The 24,408-nt window shown below is 41.8% G+C and overlaps 1 long non-coding RNA gene, 1 other non-coding gene and 1 pseudogene across 3 annotated transcripts in view; all 3 read left to right on the forward strand.

Moving 5' to 3' along the window:
* LOC143726135 (uncharacterized) overlaps positions 1 to 24,408 on the forward strand; it is a 390,493-nt gene that overhangs the window by 201,171 nt on the left and 164,914 nt on the right. The window lies entirely within an intron of this gene.
* LOC143727526 (U2 spliceosomal RNA) lies at positions 14,127 to 14,278 on the forward strand (annotated as a pseudogene).
* On the forward strand, positions 14,723 to 14,886 carry LOC143727004 (U1 spliceosomal RNA). The gene has a single exon (XR_013199224.1). It is a non-coding gene; the product is annotated as a U1 spliceosomal RNA (small nuclear RNA).

A 24,408-nucleotide genomic window follows, 5' to 3' on the forward strand; every position in this document is an offset into this window, starting at 1 on the left:
TCCCAGGTTGCACTCCAAAGTGTCGTGTTGTGCGCTCTGCTGTGATCCATTTTCGGTGTCAACAGTCAAGCTGAGCTTGTTTGTTGGCGACCTTTAGACCCTCTCGCCACGGCCCAGGTGGGCGTGGCCTTTGACGGCTCCCCCGCCTCTGCGTCATTGTGTCATCGCTTCTCGGCCTTTTGGCTAAGATCAAGTGGTTGTCTTTTTGATCTGTGGAGAAGGAATGATGGCAGGTGCAGCTGCGCCTTCAGTCCCAAGGGCGGGACTGAGAAATACTTTGCGTTTCCAAATGAAGGAGCCTGTGATGCAGATGATGGAAAGAGAAGTGTTTGCACGGGTTATACTTTTGGACAAGATGAAGTTGAAAGTGGAGGACGTGTACTGCTTGCAGACCAACAGAATGGAAAAATGCTTTGATGTAACGCTGAGTACTGTGGAATTGTACAAAGATGTGATGGATAAAGTTGGAAAGAGTGGCAAAGAAGGTATCATGGGGAAATTCAACGTGGTAAGCCTTGACAGACCCAATTTCAGAGTCATCACTTTGCACATGTTCAATCCATACGTTACTGATGAAGCACTGATGATGTTCCTTGCTAATTATGCTGAAGTCCTCACACCTGCAAGATATTTAAAAGATGGTGTTGGTTTATGGACTGGGAAAAGACAATTCCAAGTTCTTCTAAGAACTGACGAGAGTGGTTTTGAGGGGTTGATGCACCCTCCTGCATATTTCAACATTGGGGCTGATAAAGGGTTTCTGTTCTACTCCCGGCAGCCCCCTTTCTGTAGGAGGTGTAGACGGTACGGGCACGTTGATGGCAGATGTGGTGAAGAAAGATGTTGGCGGTGTTCCAAGCTAGGTCACACAGCAAAAGATTGCAGTGTTCCTAAGACTTGCCACAGCTGCGGCTCATTAGACCACTTGATGAAGGATTGTAAGGTGGGTCGGAGGCAGCATGGCAGAGGATGGGGTGTGGAATTAAAACAGAGAGACAGATGGAGGAGGTTGGCCAACAAGATGTCATGGTGCAACATGTAAAGGAGAAGATGGCGGTTGTGGAGGTAAAGGAGGGGGCCATAGCGGTGGTAATGGTAATGGAAGGTAATGGAAGGTAATGCGACTGGGGAAGTGGAAGATGTGATGGTTGCGTTCTTGGACGCATTGAATGGGGAACATTTCAGAGTCGCAGAGCAGCGCCCAAATGACGTGGAAAGCGTGATGGAGGTGGAGGGACAAGGCCTCCTAGAGGGATCGAGAGGAGAAGAAAGTCAGCTGGTTAGGAAGGCAGAAAAGATAAAGGAGAGACCAGGCAAGAGGGCGAGAGCTGAAAAGATGCTAAAGTTAAGCTTTTCGGAGGAATCCTCGTCCACAGACAGTCAAGAGGGGCTTGAGATGGACAATGCTAGGCCCTTATTTCTGTTGACAGAGGGGAAAGTTAGTAGCGATGATGAGGTTCAGATGGATGATTCAGTGGGCCTTAGCGAGGTTCCTATTCGCTGGTCAGATTTGGTGGTCAGTGACACTGGATCCACAAGTTTGGAGGGACAAGAGACAAAGGGTACTTCACTGGCAGAATAAATGTTCAGCAGTGATGAGTTGACTGTGGGGTCCATTAATGTTAGAAGTATTTCACACAGTGAAGCGTAAAGCTGTTTTTTCTTTTTTAGGAAATTATAGGTGTAATGTGTTTTTTTTACAAGAAGTTCATTTAAAGAGTCTAGAGGATTCTAGGAAATTTACAAAAGAGTGGGGGAGAGGTGGAGCAGTACGGAGTGTGGGTGGGGTTTATTCTTCAGGGGTGGGGATTTTGTTTGGCATAAAGAGATTGAAGTCCTAAATCATTTCATTGTTTCTCCGGGGAGGGTGAATGGGGTTGATGTAAAGTGGAGGGGGGGAGAATATAGATTGCTTTCAGTTTACGCTCCTCTAACTGTTGATGAGAGAAGGGAAATGTTTGAAATGTTGTTAACAGTTTGTGCCAACAATAAGCAAATTATAATGGGAGGGGATTTTAATTTGCAATTGAAAGATATAGAGGACAGTAGTCTGACGGTGTTGGAAGAGGTTCTGCAAGGGCATGGGTTGGTAGATGGGGGCCAAGGGGTTAATCCAAAGGTTTGTGTAACAACGTGGAGGAACTCTAGAGGGGTGGAGAAAAGGTTAGATTATGTTTTTTTTTCTAAGACTTTTGTTTTGGAAAGGGGTGGAGTAAGGCCTGTGTTTTTTTCTGATCATGAAATGGTTTGGTTTGTAGTTAAAGGGAACAATTTCATGTTTGGTGAGGGGTACTGGAGGATGAATATTGAGGTATTGAAGGAGATACAATTTTGTGATGAGTATGTATTCTTTTTTAGGGGGTTGGAGGGGTTAAAGGTCCTGTATAGCGATGTCGGGGGATGGTGGGAAATGGTTAAGAGTCGCTCAAAGGAGTGGATTGTTAAATACTGTAAAAGAAGGATGAGTAAGATTTGGAGACAGGCAGGAACTTTGCAAAGAGATTTAGATTTGAAGTTTGAAGAGTACAATGTTGGGGGTACTTTTGACTGGGACATGGTTCATTCCCTGAAGAGACAGATAAGGTTGATTTATGAAGACCAAGCTAAAAGGTTTTTGTTTAAAAGAAGACAGGAGACTCGAGAGAACGGGGAAAGTTGTAATGCAGCCCTTTTTAGATCTGTGAGGGATCGTAAAGAGAAGCAAGTAATTGTTGAGTTAAAAGATAAGGAGGGAGTGATTTTTACGAAAACAGAGGAAATAAGTGGATATGTAGAAGAGCATTTCAAACAGTTTTTTAGTGAGAGAAATATAGTTGTGGAGAAAAGTGAAATGTTTGTTAAATTTCTGGCAAATACAGTTCCGGAGGATGTAAAGGAAGAGTTGAGCTCCCCTATAACAATCGAAGAGGTAGAGGGAGTATGGAAGCGGATGGGTAAAGGTAAAGTACCAGGGGTTGATGGCTTACCGGTTGAATTTTATGTCAGATTTTTCAATGTATTAGGCCCTTATTTGGTAGAGATGGTTAGGGAGGTGTTGGAAAAAAAAAAGGCTAAATGTCAACTGGGGTTATGACCCTTCTTTATAAAAAAGGTGAAAGGGCAGATATTGATAATTATAGGCCACTTACAATGCTAACTGTGGACTACAAGATCATAGCTAAACTACAAGATCATAGCTAAACTTTTGGCAGACAGACTGAAGAAAGCCCTACCTCATGTAGTGCATGTTGATCAAACATGTGGGGTAGTGGGTCGCAGTACTAAATGGAACTTACAGCTTATTAGGGATGCCATTGCATGGGCTGAAGATAGGGACCTTCCATTGATGGTGGTCAGTCTAGATCAAGCTAAAGCCTTTGATAGTGTAACGATGTCGTGGAAATTCTTTCAACACCTTATACAACAGTTGAAGAACAAATGAAGATCTCGAAAGTTATAAGTATACATATTTATTTCTTGCAAGAAAGGCAGTTCACACATAGACAGAGTCTGACATGAGAAGGGCAAAAGTCTTCTCTTTTCACAGAGTTTATATACCCAAAAGATCACCCCTCCTCTGAAGATCTTTGGACTAAGGCCCCTGCACGTGGACAGTTTTCAGTTCCCCTACCCTTATCAATGCATCTCCACAGTCAGCACAAATGTCACTTTAAGAAACACCTAACCAAACATGTCTCGCTCTTGATGCACTCTAAGTTATCTATTGCTAAGAAAAACTAATCATTCTGTCCCCTTGCACTGTCCCTTTGACCTCTTTGCAAAGAAGACACTATTGAACTATTTGCAAAGAAGATTAATGCATCCTGCAACTTCCTCAACACATCTGTGTTTTGTAAAACACACAAGCAGATATAAGTTTCAAAAAGATACATTCAAAAGAAATTTCCATTACATTCCACCCATTTTTTCATATCTTGAAAATAAAAACAAAACAGAAATTTCTTTTATAAAAGTAATCATAATACAAAAATAAGACTACTTTTCCTGAAAACATTTGAACCAATCAAATTATTAGATCTATATCAATACTAAGCCCTAGTTTGACTCAATCAAATAAAATCATCAAAATCATCACAAAAACAGATTCTTTTGCTAGACTCAAATCATTAGTTGGTGCACATCCTCCTCCAGGTGTGATGATTATCTCGTTCGTCCCACAGACATTCCATCTTCGCCATTTTGACACTTTGCGCGCCGTAGCAATGGTCTTTCCATCGTCGGTGAGGGAGGCTGTTACTAGCACTAGCCTTTGATCTCTCACTTTATGATCTGATGGTTGATTTGAGGCTTGTCGATGTAGTCTAAGGTTAGAGATGCTTGGACCCAAGTCTAACAATCTCCAATCATTTTCAAATCCTTACAAGATTTTCCCTTAGATCACGATCGCACCCCCACTGGAATGAGTCATCTGCTGTCACCTGCGAATGGAGACCTTAAGTGATTTTGTTAGTGACCGCTTGTCTTGTCGTCCTTTTTGGTGTGACCTGTGGAATTTTCAACCTGAAACATATCACCGAATAATTTGTTGCTCATTGAATAGCACTCAGGGTCGTTTTCCCCTGAAAAACACTCAACCCATTTTACTCATGTTAACAACACAATACAGAATCAGTTCTGTTTGGTTCAATCCATCCTGACATCCTGCAAAATGAAACTTTTAAGTTAGCACTGCGCAAGGTGTGGGACCTTTCTGCCACAGTATTAACCCAGGCCAGGATAACTAGTCAAATTCATCCAAGCCATTGTTTTCACTGGGCACAGTCTGCCCTGCCCGTTCACTCCTGTATGACAAGATCAGCTGGTTTTAGACAAATGGTCCTTCTAAGCCCCCTCTGGGCTTTCCTGTCCTTCTGACCCCCCTGAAGAGTTGAAAGGCTCTTATCTGACCATTTGTTCATGTGTGTGTGTGTCTTTGCTCATGCCATGTGCGCAAAAGTCTGCATCTTCTGTAAAGAAAAACAAAACAAATGTTGAGGTTATTGTCACATAGTTTTCTTTTGTCTGCTGTGCTGCCGCATCTGCCCTGGCGTTTCCTGCTGAAACAATCTTTGTTATTAGCACACATACAGACAGAAATTTTGTAGACTGGCTTTATGCAGGGCTGTTACTCAATTAAAGCCGGTGTTCTCTCAACATTTATTGTTCCCCCTGTGCGATGGCTTTCAACAAATCTCAGACCAAACCATCCCCCTTTTGATGCATGAATCCACTCTTGCATCAATTTAACACAATGATGAACATTTTCTCAACACATGACTGACGGCTATCTACGAATTCACAATTCTAATTTACACATCAATACTTAAACCTGTCCAGAAAGTAATTCAAATCTACTGCACATCATAAATGACCAAAACAATAATTAACAGACAGAGCTCAATAATCAATCAACTTAAAGCTCGTCCTATGTTCTGTGTTGCCTTTTCATCAGATTGACTCAAATTTCTCAGCTTACTTTCGAATTTGTCATTTGCCTTAACCATCTATAATGCTAAAACACTCTTTCTAGAGGTTAATGACACACACACACACTATTCAGACAGAATAGCTTCTCCCTAAACTCGCACTTACCAAGACATGAATTAACACTTACACTCATCCCTGACTATGAACCGCTCATATTTCTTATTCATATCTTTTCTCTAAAAAGATTTAAATTTTAAATGACATTTTAATCTTACATTTTTCCTGTATCTTTTATCTAATGTTTTTTTTTCCCTGGCTTCTTAACCAGTTTCAAAATCATGTCTGTTTATTATTCATTTGATTTTAGAAAAGTCAGCTGTGTTGCTTTGGTTGATTATCATTACTTTGCTTCAGTTTGCCTTGGCTGACTGATAACAGAAATGCAGAGTTACCATCCCTTCCTCCACTCAAGCAGTCTCTCTCACCTTAAACAATTTTTTTTTTTTTTCAACAGCCTCCTATGACTGTAATTTTGACAGAATGTAAATTCCTTACACTAATCTTTGACCATTGTTACTCAGACTTTTCTTAAATCTACAAAAACTGTCTTCATCTTTTAGTCACCACCGTCTTAACGAACTACAGTAGTTAAAACTATGTTATAGACATATTTGTTCTAAATCAACTTCTATACATTTTCTTGCTCCCCTAAGGCAGCCAACATCATGTTCCTGATTTAAACCAATACGTTTTGTTACTGTCTCCACAACAAATAGTGCCAATCACTTTGTGGACTAGGCTGTCTTTGGAAAGCCCGTTTCCCATAGCTCTTTATAATAATCCCCTTCTCTTCAGGGTGTTGTCCCCTGACATAGTTGCAGACACTTGTCACAATGAAAAAACAAGCCATACAATAAATGCGGTTTCTGGTGAGTGGTATAGAGGAACTCGCATTTCTGGGTCAGACTGCCGTACTTCTTACAGCTCACCTCCCCTGAATTGTGTAAGATGCTGTTGGCCTCGCAGACATCTGCTCCACTCTCATACCTATCTCACATAAACACCTCCATCAGGAGATGCCCAGTGTCTACGGTAGCCCTCTGCCTTAGGTTGCCCTCTGTCTGGCCAAAGAAGGTCTTACCCGTCATTGAGTGACCACCTCGTGCATAACTGGTAACCGCTCTTTTCCATCACAGACTGTTTGCTTCAACATAATCAGTTGTTTTCCGGAGCTTTTGGAAAGGACATTCAAGAGACAGCAGAGCCATTTTGACTGCCCTTATTGTTAACACAGGGAGACAGGTTAATAACAACAGTATTTCATCACTAAAATACATTTAACATCTTAAAAGCAGCAACCTAGCACTGCTTAGATTCAGTGAATTTAGTTCACATCCGTCTATTCAGTGTACTGTTACATCTGTAGCCGGAGCCATCGGCCCTGGTGAAGACTAAAATGAGACAAAGTTACTGGTCCTATAATAAACTAGTCAAAAATGTCACTTCTGTCGTTTAAGGTCTGCATTATTATTTTAAAAGACTTTTTTAAAGTCATTCAGTTTTACATTTAAAACTTTTACAAATATAAATTGCCCTCTGAATGGCAATGATTTCTTTTAACATCTCCATGTCTATGATTTTCAACTGAAACACTGTGCCTTACTACAAATAGCTTATTATCACTTATGACACAGGCTCAGATAACAGCTTTTAGCTGACATTGACTGAGAGAGAGACTCTGAGGCATTCAGGGCTGGTACCTTTTGCACCCTTATAAACTTCTAACTTCAGGCTTTATCATCTTTTCCATAAATTATATGTATTTTCAATACAAGCATAATTTTTTATAGTTTTCTTTTGCCCCAGCACACACCAGATTCAGATAAGCAAATTGTTTCAGCCAAATCACAAGCTTATTTTCTAAAATCAACACATCAGCTTCTTGTTCTTTCATGGTCAACACTAACAACTTTTGTTTAATCAAATGCCTTTTTTACGCATTTTACATCTAGCAACTGTTAATCCCCTAACACTGCTTTTGCTTAACTTATTAATTTTTATAAAAATAATAATGTTTCAAATTTCATCTAAATTTTAGTTGTCAGGTTCTCAATTACCATAATTTAATACCCGACTTCAATGTTTTCTCTAGGAGTTTATCAATCTGCTTCTATGATTAATACTAACTTTTGAGGCTGCGTTCTCTGCTTGTGATACATTTTATTATCACTATAAATCATTCGTTAGATTTGTCTCTCTATATCATCTAAAACCTTATCAAAGCGTTTCATTCAAAACACAATCATCCTTTTATTTACCGGTACCTTTAAAAATACTTTACAACTCATTTAGTCTTATCTGTAATTTTACGTCAACCGGTACTTTTATAATTCTTTCCTTTCAAAAGGAATTCCTTACACTTAAATCTTTCAATCTTCTTACAACTTTCAAAAGTTCCATCTATCAACTTTCTTTTCACTTTCCTTAGTACCTTCTCAGAACAAAACTTCAATATTGTCATTTAAATATAGAATTTTTCCCCATTCTGCTTAATGAAAACATTCCTTATCTTTATATCAAATTAATCCCTGTTAATCATACTCAATGCCTTATTTTATTATGAAACTCACTTTTCATACCATTTAAACAGTTAATTTGACTTCCATAAATTCTGTCACACATTTTATTTTCATCACATAGTTTTCTACTATATTTCTTCTCAATCTTTCCCTACATGCCAGTTCCTTCTGTATCTTCTCCTTTCTTTCCCTACATGCACATACCATCTTTCTACATTCTGATTCTTTTCATTCTGCTTCGATCCAACAACTCACTGTTTGTAAATTCTATCAGAAATTTTATTTTCATAAAATACTTTCTTCTACTATATTTAGTTCTACATGCTAATTCTTTCTGCATTTGTTTTCTTAGTGGCTGTTTGTAAAACCCTGTGCTCTCAGATTGCCACACATTCTTGTCAGTGGCTGGAAACCAGTCTGTTAATGAGTCACACTGTTTCACAAAAGGCCCCAAATCTTGCCACTCAGCAGTGTGTGGTTTTGCAAGAGAGATGTGTGGGACGGCCCCCACCACATCATACAGTGCAAGCTGACTATCAGTCAATTCAATCTTTACAACACACCACTTATCTGACCAGAATAGCTCTGAGGACTGCAGTTCCTATTTCAGTCCATTTTTCAGCAAAAATTTCATCTGGCTCACTGCTGACGTGACATGTACAATGCAAATCACTTTCTTCCATGAAATCATGGTTAGGAGACATCCTATTTGTGGCTTTGATTTTTAGCCCACTTTGAGGAGTGCTCCATTCAAACACATACAATATTTCAGCAGGCATTTGTATCATAGTCATATCAGCAGTGAGGCCATTGTCATCACAGTACAAATTAAACTTCAGCTTGCACATTAAATCTCTGCCCAGCAGATTACACGGACAAGTTTTTGTCACAAGAAAAGCGTGCGCAAATAAGTGATCACCAATCTGACAAGATAAATCTGTAGTATATGGTTCCCTCACCAGATGCCCTGTGGCACTCCTGGAGGTTGCCCATTTACCAGATAATACAGTTAAATCAGGCAATTTTGTATGTTTAATTACGGAGTTTGTTGCTCCTGCTGATAATTGCCTCATTTAACCATATATCTATAATTTGACCATCGAGGTCATAATTATCTTTTTCTTTAGTCTTTTGCAGATGGCTTACACTCAAAACCCCATTATACCCATATTTTTTAAACATTTGTGGTATCCTGTGATGCCACCATGTTCCATTTTTTTTTTTTTTTTTTTTTAGAACTATAATTTCCTTTCGAGAAATTCACTGTCTCCAACGACTTTTTACTATTACTACTACCCATTTTTTACATTAATTAGCCTTTTTCCAGAGTATACCGTTCCGGAAATTTTCTGATGTGGCCACCACACCCCGCCTAGTAGTCCGTCACTACTTGGTCTTTACTTTGAGACTTTCCCAGTGCGGCCACCGCACCCCGCCAATAATCGTCACTATTGGTCTTTACTGAGACTCCCACGTCTCACTGGCCCTTTTAGAAATATCTTATTAATGTAAAAAATGTTTCTCACCGTGCTTTTTGCAGCGTGATTTCTTTTAATCAAGATCGCGTCCACCTAGGCCTTCCGTGGTGTCCACAATTCTCCCGTCCCTCAAAGTTGGGGGTTTGGAGCCATAGACTTTTTGTCTTTGGGGTGATCAATCAATTGATTCTCCCACGGAGGTCATCAGTTTTGCGATCCCATCCCTCGTCGCCAGATTGTCGTGGAAATTCTTTCAACACCTTATACAACAGTTGAAGAACAAATGAAGATCTCGAAAGTTATAAGTATACGTATTTATTTCTTGCAAGAAAGGCAGTTCACACACAGACAGAGTCTGACATGAGAAGGGCAAAAGTCTTCTCTTTTCACAGAGTTTATATGCCCAAAAGATCACCCCTCCTCTGAAGATCTTTGGACTAAGGCCCCTGCACGTGGACAGTTTTCAGTTCCCCTACCCTTATCAATGCATCTCCACAGTCAGCACAAATGTCACTTTAAGAAACACCTAACCAAACATGTCTCGCTCTTGATGCACTCTAAATTATCTATTGCTAAGAAAAACTAATCATTCTGTCCCCTTGCACTGTCCCTTTGACCTCTTTGCAAAGAAGACACTATTGAACTATTTGCAAAGAAGATTAATGCATCCTGCAACTTCCTCAACACATCTGTGTTTTGTAAAACACACAAGCAGATATAAGTTTCAAAAGATACATTCAAAAGAAATTTCCATTACAACGACAATGAGTCTTACATTAAATTAGCTCAAATTATATATAGGGAATTTTAATAATTAAATTAATTTTTATTAAAATTAATATATGAATGATCACCACAATGAGTTATGGTTCGTCATTAATATATCAATAGTCCCATTACAGATCGATTATATGAGATAACTTTAAAGGAATTAATTTAGTTATCAAACGATCTGTCTGTCCAGCAAACGGCCGTAAGTTTAACTTATCAATTTTCAACAAAAATTATCTCTTTCTTATAATTCCAAAAAAGCTATTTTCTGGCCATGAAAAATCACCTTCTTGTTATTATAAAATTTAGGTTACTGAAATAGTAACGAATTGTAAAGCTTTGTAGCTAGATCAAACATTTCATTGACTTTGTAAAAATGAGCATTTTAGACAATCAAGAATATAATGGTTTTAATAATTGGACTAATAATACATCGAACTACAATTCACACATAATATATATGTATATACAACCGGGACAGACAGAACGGAAAACATTACAAACACGAATTTTCAATAGGATGAGAGAGGGAGAGAAAACGAGAGAGAGAGAGAAATATAGAGAGAGGGAGAGAGAAATGAACTAAAGGTCAGGAAGAGAGATCGAGATGATCTCTCAGCATGGCAAAAATCACAGACAATGTAACCTTAAGAGAGACAACAAGAAATCACGTCAGGTCATAACCAATACTTGCATATGGTTCTCGTTGTGTTGCTGAGGAACGCAGTCGTGTGCGTGGGTCCTTTTTCGGAGCGGACGTGTTCTTTTGGAAAAGCAGACTCGCGGGAAGTTTAAACTTTAAAGGTTCAACGGCGTGAAGTTACCAAAGAAATGATTCAGAGTTCATCTCCATCGTAGAGGGAGAGGCGAATATGAAAATAAAACTTAGTAAAGAAAAGAAAAGAAAGATCGGGAGGTGCGCGTCCGAGACGGTGGCCGAAGCCGGTCCGAAGCTGGTGTTTCCCGAATTTTGACCGAAGAGAAGAGCCAGAGAGAAACGGGCGAGTTCCTCTTTTGAGGGAATCCCATCCCCGCCCCTTTTTGCGGGGAGGGCAAATCATCTTGGAGCATTTTGAACGGGAGAAGTTCTTCTTTGTTTCGTCAGGAGAACTTATTTGCATAGTTTATGATGGTATAACATTTCATCATTTCTAACTAGACAGGCTGTACACATAGAATAATACATTTTACTGTAATTTTCCATGTATGACTAGTTCAGTCAAAGCACGACGATCATGAGGCTACCAAACATGAAATATGAAAGTAGAAGAAAACCAAAGTGACATTCATATGCAGAATTACAAGCATTTTAAAGTTTGATTAACACACAATAAAATTGTCAGTAGTTCCCGTGTGGCATGTGAAGACATCAACGCACAAAAGGAATACATTTAAAAATATTTACAGGCACTTTTTCTCTGAAAAGTGCCATGGCTGCTGGTTGCGTGTTAATGCATGCGTGTGTGTGTATAAGTTCATCTCGTGGTTGGTGAACTTTTGCTCATCCCCTGCGGGGGATTGTTCCGTGTGTGCGTATTCTGTGAGTTGATGAGTTTAACACCAGAATAGTGGTTGACTATCTGGCTACACAATGTCTTGTTTGTGAGGGGCAATGGACCCTGGGGAGTTTACACGGGATCTCTAGTCAGAGCGGTGCCTTTTGGTCACATGTTGGTAAAACCGGACACTGCTTTGTGTATTCATTAGTAATTTAATCAAATGGCAGAACTGTCCATCTGCTTGCGGTTACAATAGGGTGAATAGATGGTTTATGTTCAAGGTTATGGAGAGGATGGGGTTTGGGGAAGTCTTCATAGGATGGATTAGAACGCTGTATAAAGAAGCTAGTTGTTTGGTCCAGGTGAATGGGAGGTTAGGCCAGGGTTTTGACATAAGGGAGGGAGTGAGGCAGGGGTGTCCTCTCTCACCATTACTCTTTATTCTTTATATGGAGCCGGTGGCAGAGGCAATAAGACTAGATGGTAGGATAAAGGGCTTGTCGATACCTGGCGGCAAGGGTACTGTAGTTAAGTTATCACAGTATGCGGATGATACTACGTTGCTGTTGGAGTCTTGAAGTGTGTGGAGGTTAACATTTATGGGGAAGGTTTTGATACTGAAGATGGATGTGTTGCCAGTGTTTCAGTATTTAGCTTACATTTATCCTTTAACAGCATGTATGAGGAAGGTGGTAATGAGGTTACTATTTAATTTTGTTTGGGGTGGTAGGTATGAATACGTGAAGAGGTCTGAAATGTTAGCAAAGGAGGGCGGGATGTGCCTCATATACCTTTAAAACTTGACTGCTTGTTCGTGTCTTCCATTCTAGCACAGTTAGCTGAGCCATTGAAGCATCCATCATGGTTTTTTCTTAGGTTGTTTTTTTCCTATCAGGCGAGGCATGTAATGAGGTGGTCCAATGATGGTCCAAGAGCAGAGGTGCAGCCTTGGCACTACAAGCATGCCGCTAGGTGGATGAGTAAATATCCTGAGAGTAAGGTGGTGGAAGTTTGTTTGGAGCAGAGGAAGTTGTATGGGATGGTAAGAGAAAGAGTGTCCATTGGAGTTCAGGTTGGGGTTCCACAGTTGGTGTGGACGAATATTGAGCCAAAAAACCTCGAGAATAGTTTAAAAGATCTTAATTGGTTATGTTTTTTGAGGCGTCTACCAGTGAAAGAGATTATGTACAGGCATGGGTTAGCTAAGGATGGAAGTTGTCCTAGAGAGGGGTGTTCTGGGGAAGAGACTATCAGGCACGCATTTTGGGAGTGTGCCTTTGCTCAGAGAGTGTGGACAAAGGGAGAGAGGTTATTAAGAATGATTTCAGGTAGCTTTAAGGTTTCTAGTGAGAATATAATGGAGGGCATTAGGTGTAAGGAAAAAATGACAAAATCAACACAAAGTGAGCATTTAATGTTGTGTTTAGACTTTTGTCTTTATATCTGGCATTTATAACCACCAATCTTGTGGAACTGCATTATTTGGACCAGTACTATTAAAATGATCACTTATTTGAAGGTGGATAAAAAAAAGCATGTTTACACAATGTTTTGAGCAAGTGTATCAAGTAGTCACACACAGACATCAAGATTTTGCATATGATTCTCAACAACGGTGACAACCAAAACAAAAAAGCTTGGGAATCAAGGATGTTTTGTACTATGAAAGCTACCCATCATGCATTGCAGCATGAATCTTTTTTTTATTGTCACCATTGTTGTGAATCATATGCAAAATCTTGATGTCTGTGTGTGACTATATGGTACATTTTCTCATAACATTGTGTAAACATGCTTTTTTTATCCACCTTCAAATAAGTGATCATTTTAATAGTACTGGTCCAAATAATGCAGTTCCACAAGATTGGTGGTTATAAATGCCAGATATAAAGACAACAGTCTAAACACAACATTAAATGCTCACTTTGTGTTGATTTTGTCATCAACAACAAGGGGCTGACGACAGCCGATGTTACATTTTCTTGACTTTCTCTGCCAAAACAATAGTGTTATACAAACACACAGTTATAACAGCAAAAGAAAAGTTAAAGTAAGAAGAACTGGGACCAAGAGCCTAACTAAAGCAAACACTGACCACCACAATGGTAACTTAAAATGAAACAACATCTAAACGTCATCTAAACAATGTAAGGGAATTACATTGATATAAACTTGAGTTTTAATTTAATGCATCCTGAGTGTTTATTTGGTCCAGAAACAGTATAAATTGTCTAAATGAGACCATAAATGATGTTAAAAATATGTCCCCAATGGCCACATTTGAACTAGTTTTTAACCTTGTCCGAAGAGGGTCCATGAACGTCTAGATCGGACGTGCAGAACACGTCAAAAAAAGACATCATAAAAACTTTCATTCTGGCTCCTCAGTGGACGTCTTTTCAACGTCCGACTTTTGTGACAAAGACGTTGAAAAGACGTCTTTTGGACATACTTTTGCTCAGTGGGGAGATGGAACAGGGGCTTGCTCCGTCCACTCCACGCATCGACCCGGTATTGCAGTACTTCTGGGAACGGTGCACCCCCCAAAACTGTGTTCAATGAAAGAGATGTTTTAGTCTTGTGTGGCAGCAGGTGTTAATGGAAGTAACGTATATTGCTGTGTATGGGTGCTTTAAAGGTGTTGTAGGTGATCATATGCTATACAGGTAATGGTGGTGTGAGAGGGAAAAAAACAGAAAAAAAAACAACAACTCTGTTCTTATCTCGTTTAACATCTGATTCGTCCACTATCCGGTGACCGCGTATGAAATTGATTTTTGGCTCATGGATCCGGAGCATGAAAACAACATCATCCACAACAACAACAGCAAAAGAGCCCGACGCTGCAGATTTTTGATGTCTCTCTCTTATCTCTTGGAGTTTTTACGAATGAGCTGATGAGTTGAATCAGGTGTGTGTTTGATTGTCCGACCGTTGGTGAGGATTGCGGAGAGGGACAGCGTGCCTCTGACGGGAGGCCTGGAAATTCATACTTACCTGGCAAGGGAGACACCATGATTAGGAAGGTGGTTCACCCAGGGCGAGGCTCGGCCATTGCACTCCGGTTGTGCTGATCCCTGCGAATTCCCCAAATGTGGGACTCTCGACTGCATAATTTATGGTAGTGGGGGACTGCGTTCGCGCTCTCCCCTGGACACACTGGTTAAAAGAGCAGATTGTTCAAGTTCCTCTTCTTCTGGTAGTTAACGACCTAGGAAGTCCAGAGAATTGAACTGCAGTGGTTGATCGAGAGATGTAAAACTCTCAACCTAGGACCAGTCTGCAAAAGTAGGGCTGTTTTTTAGTTTTTTTTTTCATCATTCTTCAAATAATCTCCATTATTCAACCAGCGCTTTGATTGGCAGCAGTGGTCCTAGAAGCAAAGTTGTTCCGAATGAGGAGTTCTATCATGTGGTATGAATACCTTGTGCATGTGTGAAAAATCACGTGACATACAGTCGCCTATGGCCGTATTCATGTTGTTGTTTTTACTGTTTACAGCGCCACCAAGTGGCCAGTCGCCACATCCCTTTTCACCTGAGCACAAGCTGAGCCCGTACACAGGTGTACCGACTTGGGTGTAATTGTCTCATTCCGTTGGAGAGTTATGGCCATTTAAGTAAAGCCCGCCTCGCCCACTCCCAACGTTTTGGCGTCCCGTCGCCAACGTGAATCGAAATTCCGACTTTTTTCCCCATCGCTGTCGGCAATCAGACTCCAGGGAATCTTTCTGCACCGGTTTGGGTCAGATCAGGCGAAAGACGTAGGACTAGTGTGCAAAAGTAGCTTTTTCACAAAATCCCAGATACCCGAAAATCTCGCCAGCGCAACCATCGAATCCGAGGCCTGCGTCTTGTTCGGCCTGAGCCAAGGATTCCGGTGATGTAAGACACTTGGGTCTGCGACGGATGGTTCAGGAGTTACGAGGCATTTCGTACTTCTGATCGCTGCAGCGCCACCTTGGGGCCAATTGGGCCGAGCCTTGGTGATGTTGTAGACCGGGCGGGTACTACCATCCCTCAAGAGTTTCAAGTCTCTACGACGTACGCTTTGGTCTGCCCGCTCACTTTTAGGGCAGAATGTTTGTTGGTCCAAAATCCCAGGCTGCACTCCAAAGTGTCGTGTTGTGCGCTCTGCTGTGATCCATTTTCGGTGTCAACAGTCAAGCTGAGCTTGTTTGCTGTGAGCTGAGCTTGTTTGTTGGCGACCTTTAGACCCTCTCGCCACGGCCCAGGTGGGCGTAGCCTTTGACGGCTCCCCCGCCTCTGCGTCGTTGTGTCATTGCTTCTTGGCCTTTTGGCTAAGATCAAGTGTTTTGCCAATCGGCAGTGTTGCGATCGCCTCTTTGTAAGTTTTTGGGTTGTGTTTTTTATAGCACTTTCCTACATCTTCAGGGAGGTATATTGTACTGCTCACAGCTGTATTTTTTTACTATTTATTGTCCTTTTATTGTGTTGGTTCTGTTGTTTCTGGAGGAGTTTTTTTTTTTTTTATTGAGAGAACCTGTCTTAAGGTAAGTCTTTTACCATTGGATCACTGTTGTAAACTTTTACTGTTTCTGAATAATCACCTTAAAGTATCTTTTAAAACTGTGGGTGCCTCCAACATGTCGGCTGCCCGTGCCGGCATGCGGAGGCACCACAGTGTGTGTTTTAGTTTTTAGAAAAAGAGGGAAAGCTGGTGGAAATGTCTAGATTAGACTTTTCTAGGAAATTGATGCAGAAATGTTTAGACTTTACCAGTGTTGATCTGAATTGTATTCTGACCCTGCCTTTTAACAAAGGCTTTGATGTGAGTTTTAAGAATGCAGCACTGTTAAATGACTTCTGACAACGTTTTGACACACATAAGACCCAGTTCTCCATGTTTAAAGTTGAGAAACTAACTGATAATACGCAAAAAGTGGTTATTGTGAAGATGTTCAATGAGACTGTAAACGGAGAAGATGTTTGTACATGGCTGGGAAGATTTTGCACTGTGAGGGGCCAGGCTATGAAGGTTTATGACGAAGATGGCATTTGGAATTGTTCATGGAGGGTCCCAATTAAACAATGGGAAGACCCCCAGAGCTTCCAAGGTCTGAGACATTTACCACAAATGATAGTTCTTGGCGAAAACAGGGGCTATATTCATTATCAAGGAATGCCCAAACTCTGCCGGCGATGTGGGGAGTTTGGACATCTTGTCGAAGCATGCCAGAAAGTATTTTGTAATAAGTGTAGAGAAATTGGACATTCTTTTGAAGAATGTCCAAATGGCAGAAAGTGCAACCTTTGTGGAGACTTTTCCCATCTCTACAGAGACTGCCCTAAGTCATTTGCCAACAAAGTTAAAACACACAAAATGGCGCCCGAGGAAATCAAACCAAAAGATAACGAGGGGGCGGAGAGAAAAATTTCAAATCTCCCGCCAAATCTTGTGAGTGGTGGAGAGGGGACAGATGACAGAGGAAATGATGGGGTGGACCTAGGGAGAGAAGGGGTGGAGCAAAATCCAATCTTCCCGCCAAATCACACAATTGGAGCAGATCAAAATGAGGAAATGGAACTTCACCAAACACTGATTAACCATGAGACCGAGTCAAGTGAACAGAGCAAAGATGGAGAGGGGAAACAAAACAACAAAGAAAAGGAAGAAGGAGCGGAGGAAGAACAAGGAAAAAACCCAAAGGAAAATGAGGTAAGTAATGATTTCCCAGGTGTTCAATTGATAGGAAAAAAAGGAATGCCCAATCCCCCATTGAGAAGAAAAATGGGAAAAGGGACCGAGTGGGACAGCTGTCAGAGTCTTCCTCATCCGAGGATTTGAATCGGCTTTTCCCACTCGACTCCCCAAACGAAGTATCCTTTTTGTCAATAGAACTCCAAACATCCACCCCTAGGGCCAGCTCAAGGGGGAAACAGGTTCAATCCCCTGATTCTCCAAATATAGAAAGAAGGTAAGAGCTTGGTTCACAGAACACAGATCTCCTTTTTTAGTTAATTTATATGTCTACCAAAATGTCTCACCTGTCTTTTTTAACTGTTCTGCTCATGACACTCACACTCTCTACCCTAAATGTAAGAAGTGTGCGGTCACAACTGAGAGCAAAAACCATTTTATCCTTTTTACAAACTCAAAACTGTGATATTTTGCTTTTACAAGAATGTGCTTTACCTTTGATGAAAAACTATAGGAAATGGGAAGAGCAGTGGCCCCACTCAACATCCATTTGGAGTGGCTCCAACCATAATAAAGCAGACGGAGTAGCGGTTTTAATTAAAAATCCTCAGCTTGTGGTGAAGGGGAGCACAGTGGTGAGAGATGGGCGAGCTCTGTTAATACATCTGTCCTTTTTAGGACATGATTTTAATATACTAAATATTTATGGTTTTACAGACAAAAATGACAGGAATGACCTTTTAGAAGACGTGCAGTCCCACCTTTTATGGAGGGCCCCGAATATTTTAGCGGGGGATTTTAATTATATTCTAAGTAAAAGTGATAAGAAGGGGGGTGGAGAAGATTTTAAAGTAGATAAAACATCTATTTTATTGCAGAAGATAATAAAAGATTTTAAATTGACTGACTGTTTTAGAACCATGCATCCTGGGGAGCAAGGACTCACCTGGTTTAGTGGTGATGGCACCAAAGCCTCCCGTATTGATTATATTTTTACACGGGACCTCGTACCAGTAGATGCTAAATTAACTCCCGTCTTTTTCTCGGACCATGCTATGCTTTCTTGCACCCTCTCATGTCCCACAGGTGTGACTACAGGCAAAGGCCTGTGGAGGCTGAACTGCTCCCTGTTGGAAGACACAGACATTGTAAAAGAATACAGGGAGCAGTACAGACAATGGAAGACCCTAAAAGACTTTTACGATTCACATGCACATTGGTGGGAAATGGTGAAGGGAAAGACTAAGACTTATTTTAAACGAGCTGGAAAAAAGAAAAAAGATAAAGAGAGGAGTTGCATGGTGGGACTGCAAAAACAATTACAGCGGTATTTTAACCTTTTGAACCAAGGATTTGATTTTAATGAAGATATTCGCCAAGTAAAAAAGACAATGGCAGACCTAGAGGAGAAAAGAAATAAAGTTGTCATTTTACAAAGTAGAGAAAAGGAATTAGAAGAAGGGGAAAAATGTACAAGCTACTTCTTCCGCAAAATAGTGAATAGAGGTGGGGGTATGGTGGGTGTAAAAAACAAAGAAAATAATCTTATAAATAGCACACAAGGTATTTTAAAGGTGGTTGAAAAGTTTTACGAAGAATTGTATGAAGAGAAAGACATTGAGGATGATATTTTAAAAGAGGTTTTAGAATTAGTTGACAAAACAATTAAGGACAATGTACCCCTGACAAAGGATTTTAACATGACAGAAATGGAAAAATGCTTAAAACAATTCAAAAAAAGGAAGTCACCGGGGGAGGATGGCCTCCCGCTGGAATTTTATCAGACCTTTTGGGATATTTTAGCGCACGACCTTTTAGCTGTTTTTAACGAATTTGAGGACTTGGACAAACTACCAAATAGCTTCAGGACTGGGATAGTCACACTTTTACATAAAAAAGACCAAAAGACTGACTTAAAAAACTGGTGACCTATAACTCTTTTAAAAATGGACTGTAAAGTATTTAGCAAAATTTTAATGGGTCGTATGTCTTCGATTTTAGGGGAGGTGATCCACCCGGATCAAACCTGCGCAGTCCCTGGGAGAAAGATCACGGACAGCCTCAATCTGATGAGAGACACCATCTGTTACGCGAGAGACAGAAATATTAGACTCGCAGTTTTAAATTTAGACTTTGAAAAAGCGTTTGATCGGGTCTCGCACCAGTACTTATTCCAGGTACTGCAAAAGATGGGTTTTCCGGGGAGATTTGTAGCTTGGGTAGAACTGCTATATAGGGGGATAACCAGCAGGTTCTTGGTAAATGGGCATTTGACAAAATAGTGGACGTTTGCTGTGGTGTCCGTCAGGGATGTCCATTATCTCCCCTCCTATATGTCGCTTGTATTGAGCCACTAGCGCAGGCTTTGAGAAAGGATAAATGGATCAGGGGACTGACTATCCCAGGGACCGGGGGCCTGACAGCAAAGAGAGTTTTATATATGGACGACGTGAATCTTTTATGTACAGACATTTTATCAATCCACAAGACCATGGACCTGACTGACTGGTTCGGGAGGGCGTCGGGAGCTAGATTAAATAGATCAAAAAAACAAGTACAATTTTTCGGACTGTGGGGACCTAGAGAAATAGAAAACACAGAACTCGAAGTTAAAAAGACGGGCGTAAAAATACTTGGGATTAAATTCGACAAAGAAGGAGGGGGAAAAGAAAACTGGCAAAATGTTTTGGCCAAAGCAATACAAAGATTAGGTTTTTGGAGATTGATACAACTGACAATAGAGGGTAAAGTTCTAATCATCAAAGCTGTGATTTTACCATTATTTGTATTGCTGTGTTCTGTTTTTTATCCCCCCAGATGGTTCCTTCTAGCTGTAGACCGAGAAATCTTTCGCTTCCTATGGGGAGGAAAATGGGAAAGGCTGAAAAGAGAGGAGATGAAGAAAGCCCCAAAAAACGGAGGGAAAGGAGTACCAAATTTTTATTTGTTTTTAGGGGCATACTACACTGCACTCCACGTAAAATATGCCACAAACAAAAACACGGAAAATAAAACCACAGCCATGAGTCGCTTTTGGATGGGCTCGTATCTAAGAGCCCTGCAAATCTTGACCAGAGATCATACAGTACCAGTTGCCTTTAAACTATCTCCAGCACATGTCTGCATAAAGAAGTTTTAAAAAAAATTCCTTTTAGAAGAACAAGAAGTTCAAACCTTGATAAATCATCGTCTTCTTCTCTCTATTGTGCAGGAACAAGAGCAAGTGAGCCCAGTGCATGGGCTCAGTCTAAGTGAAGCAAAAACAGTTTGGCAGAACATGTCTCATCCAGCCCTTCGGAACGGACATCGGGACCTGGCATGGATGGCAGCCCACGAGATTCTCCCGGTCAGGGCCGTGATGCATTCCCGGGGCATGGCCAGGATATCTACGTGTCCACAGCCCGGGTGTGGCGCGCCCGAGACTGTGAGGCACGCGCTCTGGGAATGCAGCGCCGTGAGGGACCTGTGGGCGACAGCTGGTCCCCTGCAATTCCCGTACCTACCAGCAGGGGGGGTCCCAGACTACCGGACAACAGTAGGATTGGTGAGCCAGGAACACGTGCCAGCAGAAAAAAACATCAAATGCTGGCTCACCATGAACTGTATTAAAGACGCTATTTGGACCTCCAGAAACCTGCTGGTGGGAAAGCGCATGCAGGTGTCCCTCCACGCCAATAAAGAGCTGGCAAACTTCAGGCTGCAGGAGTACACCGCATGTCGCCATTCGGACGTGGGGACCAGAGCTTCACAGGAAAAGGTCCCCTCGGCCACGAGCCCTGACTGCCCGTAGATGCCCCCCAACTTTAACACCAGGCGGAGCAGCGGAGCCATGGTTAAAGAGGATCTCCTCTGGCTTTCGGATCCATGAGCAACCATCGAATCCGAGGCCTGCGTCTTGTTCGGCCCGAGCCAAGGATTCTGGTGATGTAAGACACTTGGGTCTGCGACGGACGGTTCAGGAGTTACGAGGCATTTCGTACTTCTGATCGCTGCAGCGCCACCTTGGGGCCGATTGGGCCGAGCCTTGGTGATGTTGTAGACCGGGCGGGTACTACCATCCCTCAAGAGTTTCAAGTCTCTACGACGTACGCTTTGGTCTGCCCGCTCACTTTTAGGGCAGAATGTTTGTTGGTCCAAAATCCCAGGTTGCACTCCAAAGTGTCGTGTTGTGTGCTCTGCTGTGATCCATTTTCGGTGTCAACAGTCAAGCTGAGCTTGTTTGCTGTGAGCTGAGCTTGTTTGTTGGCGACCTTTAGACCCTCTCGCCACGGCCCAGGTGGGCGTGGCCTTTGACGGCTCCCCCGCCTCTGCGTCATTGTGTCATCGCTTCTCGGCCTTTTGGCTAAGTTCAAGTGTCTGGTCCTAAGGTACAGACAGCGATCGCCTCTTGTTGGACTTGGTCTCGTGTGTTGCTTGTCACACGGGACGCACACCCTTCAGGAGGTACATTGACAAGCGGCTTTTAATTGACGACTCGTTCTACGAGGAATCTTCTGGTTTTAAGGTAAGCAGGTTTTAATTTATTTATTGTATATTTATTGTTGGGTTTTAGCTGCAGCAGGCTAGTGGTGCCTCCAACATGTCGGCTGCTCGTGCCGGCATGAGGAGGCACCACAGCATGTGTTTTAAGTTTAAAACAAAAGAGGATGGCACTCTGCAGGTCATGTCCAGGCTGGACTTTTCAAGGAAGTGCATCCAACAGATTCTTGGTTTTAAGGTTGCGGGCATAAACTGCCTGTTGACTCTGCCCCCTGAATCATGGCTTTGATGTAAGTTTTGCTACTGCTTCCTTGCTAAGTACTTTTTGGACTCGGTTTGAAATGTGTAAAGCCAATTTCTCCATGTTCACTGTGGAAAAACTGACTGATAATTCACTGAAAGTTGTGATTGTCAGGATGTTTAATGAAACAGTTAGTGGAGAAGACATTGCTGTATGTTTGGCAAGATATTGCTCTATTCGTGGACAACCAGTTAAGGTTTTAGATGAAGACGGTATCTGGAGCTGTGCGTGGAGAGTGCCCATTAAACAATGGGCAGATCCCAACAGCTACCATGGCCTGAGTCAAATACCTTCAATGATTGTGTTGGGAGAGAATAGAGGCTACATCCATTATCAAGGGATGCCCAAGCTATGCCGCAAGTGTGGTCAACTTGGGCATCTCGCGAGGCATGCCAAGAAGTAGTGTGTAGGAAGTGCAGAGAAATTGGGCACACTTTTGAAGAGTGCAAAAAAAGGCAGAAAGTGCAACCTCTGTGGAGAATCATCCCATCTCTACAGAGACTGCCCCCAATGTTTTGCCAACAAGCTAAAAAGCAACAAAATGGCCGCCCCACCCAAAGAACGAACGATAAAGGAGGCGGGCCCTGAGGTTTGGGCGGGAAATTCAAATCCCAGCCAGCCTCAGGGATTGGACAGGAAGAAGGAAGTGGGGCGGCCACAGGGGCGGAGTCAACTCGAGCAGCTGGTCAGGGGGATGAAGCCAATCCTCAAAACGATAATGGAAAAGAAGAGGTGGAAGATAAAGAGGAGGAAATGGCTTCCTCCCTAGTAACCGTGTCTGAGGTTAGTGTGTCCACGAGTGGGAGTGAAACAGATGTTTCGCTCTCCAATGCTCAAGTGCAGAAAAGAACTGCGAGATCTCCTCTGGTTCAAACAGAGGAGAAAAAGCTGCGAGTAGCGCATTGGCTAGATAGTTCCCCGATGGAAGATCTAGACCGTATGTGGCCCGCAGAATCTCCTAATGAAGTATCCTTTCTGCATTTTAAGCTAAGAACATCGTCGCCAAAGGATTCGCAAGAGTTTCTCTCTGTGAGCCCTGAGGCGTCGAGCACTTGCCCCCTTGATCCCAGGTTTTCTGGGGAAAAGGAAAGGCAAGTGCAACAAGAAATAACCTGATTTTAATTATGTCTCTGTAGTCCTTTTGTTGCTTTTAAATGTCTCATACCTTTTTAACCATACTGCTCATGGCTCTCACTATCTCCACAATCAATGTGAGAAGTGTGAGGAGCAAAATACGAGCACAGAGCGTCCTATCCTTTTTAAAAACTTTTAAGTCAGATGTGTTTTTATTTCAAGAATGTGGTCTGCCTTTTTTAACAAATTACAGGAGGTGGGAGGAGATTTGGACCCCAGGAGTTTCCGTTTGGAGTGGGTCCAATTTTAACAAAAATGACGGTGTTGCTATTTTAATCCAAAACCCCAATATCTTGCTGAAGGGCAGCACTGTGGTGAGGGACGGGCGGGCAATTTTAGCTAATCTGACTTTTTTAGGTAAGGATTTTAACATTTTAAATGTGTATGGTTTTACAGATAAAAACAACAGGTTTGAGCTTTTAGAAGACCTGCAGCCCTACATGTTAGGTAGGGCTCCCCTAGTGGTAGCAGGGGATTTTAATTGTGTTTTAACCAAGAAAGACAGGAAGAGGACAGAGGATTTTAAAGTTGACAAAACATCGGTTTTATTGCAGGATTTAGTTAGATATTTTAAATTAGTAGACTGTTTTAAAGCAATGCATCAGAGAGAGGAGGGCTTCACATGGTTCAGTGGTGACGGCGCCAGAGCCTCTCGCATTGACTACTTTTTTTTACACGGGACTGCCTGCCAACCGATGCAAAATTAACCCCCCTCTTTTTTTCAGATCACACAATGCTGTCATGCACCCTTTCACTGCCCACCGGTTTGACTGCAGCGGGAGGGCTGTGGAAGCTGAACTGCTCCCTTTTGGAAGATAAAGACGTAGTTAGTGAGTATAGGGAGCAGTTCAGCCAATGGCAGACCCTCCAAGACTTTTACGACTCACGTGCACAGTGGTTGGAGATGGTAAAAGAACGGACGAGACAATTTTTCAGAAAGATCGGGAAAATCCAAAGGAACAGATTAAATCGACGCATGATGGGGCTGCAAAAACGACTACAGAGATATTTTAATCTTTTAAACGATGGGATCGATTTTAGTGAAGAAATTAAAGAAATAAAGCAAGAAATGTCAGTTTTATCCGAAATTCAAAGCAAAG

This window comes from Siphateles boraxobius, unplaced genomic scaffold (genome assembly GCF_051911475.1).
Source record: "Siphateles boraxobius isolate OS27281-9 unplaced genomic scaffold, OSU_SipBor_1 77, whole genome shotgun sequence".
NCBI lineage: Eukaryota > Metazoa > Chordata > Actinopteri > Cypriniformes > Leuciscidae > Siphateles > Siphateles boraxobius.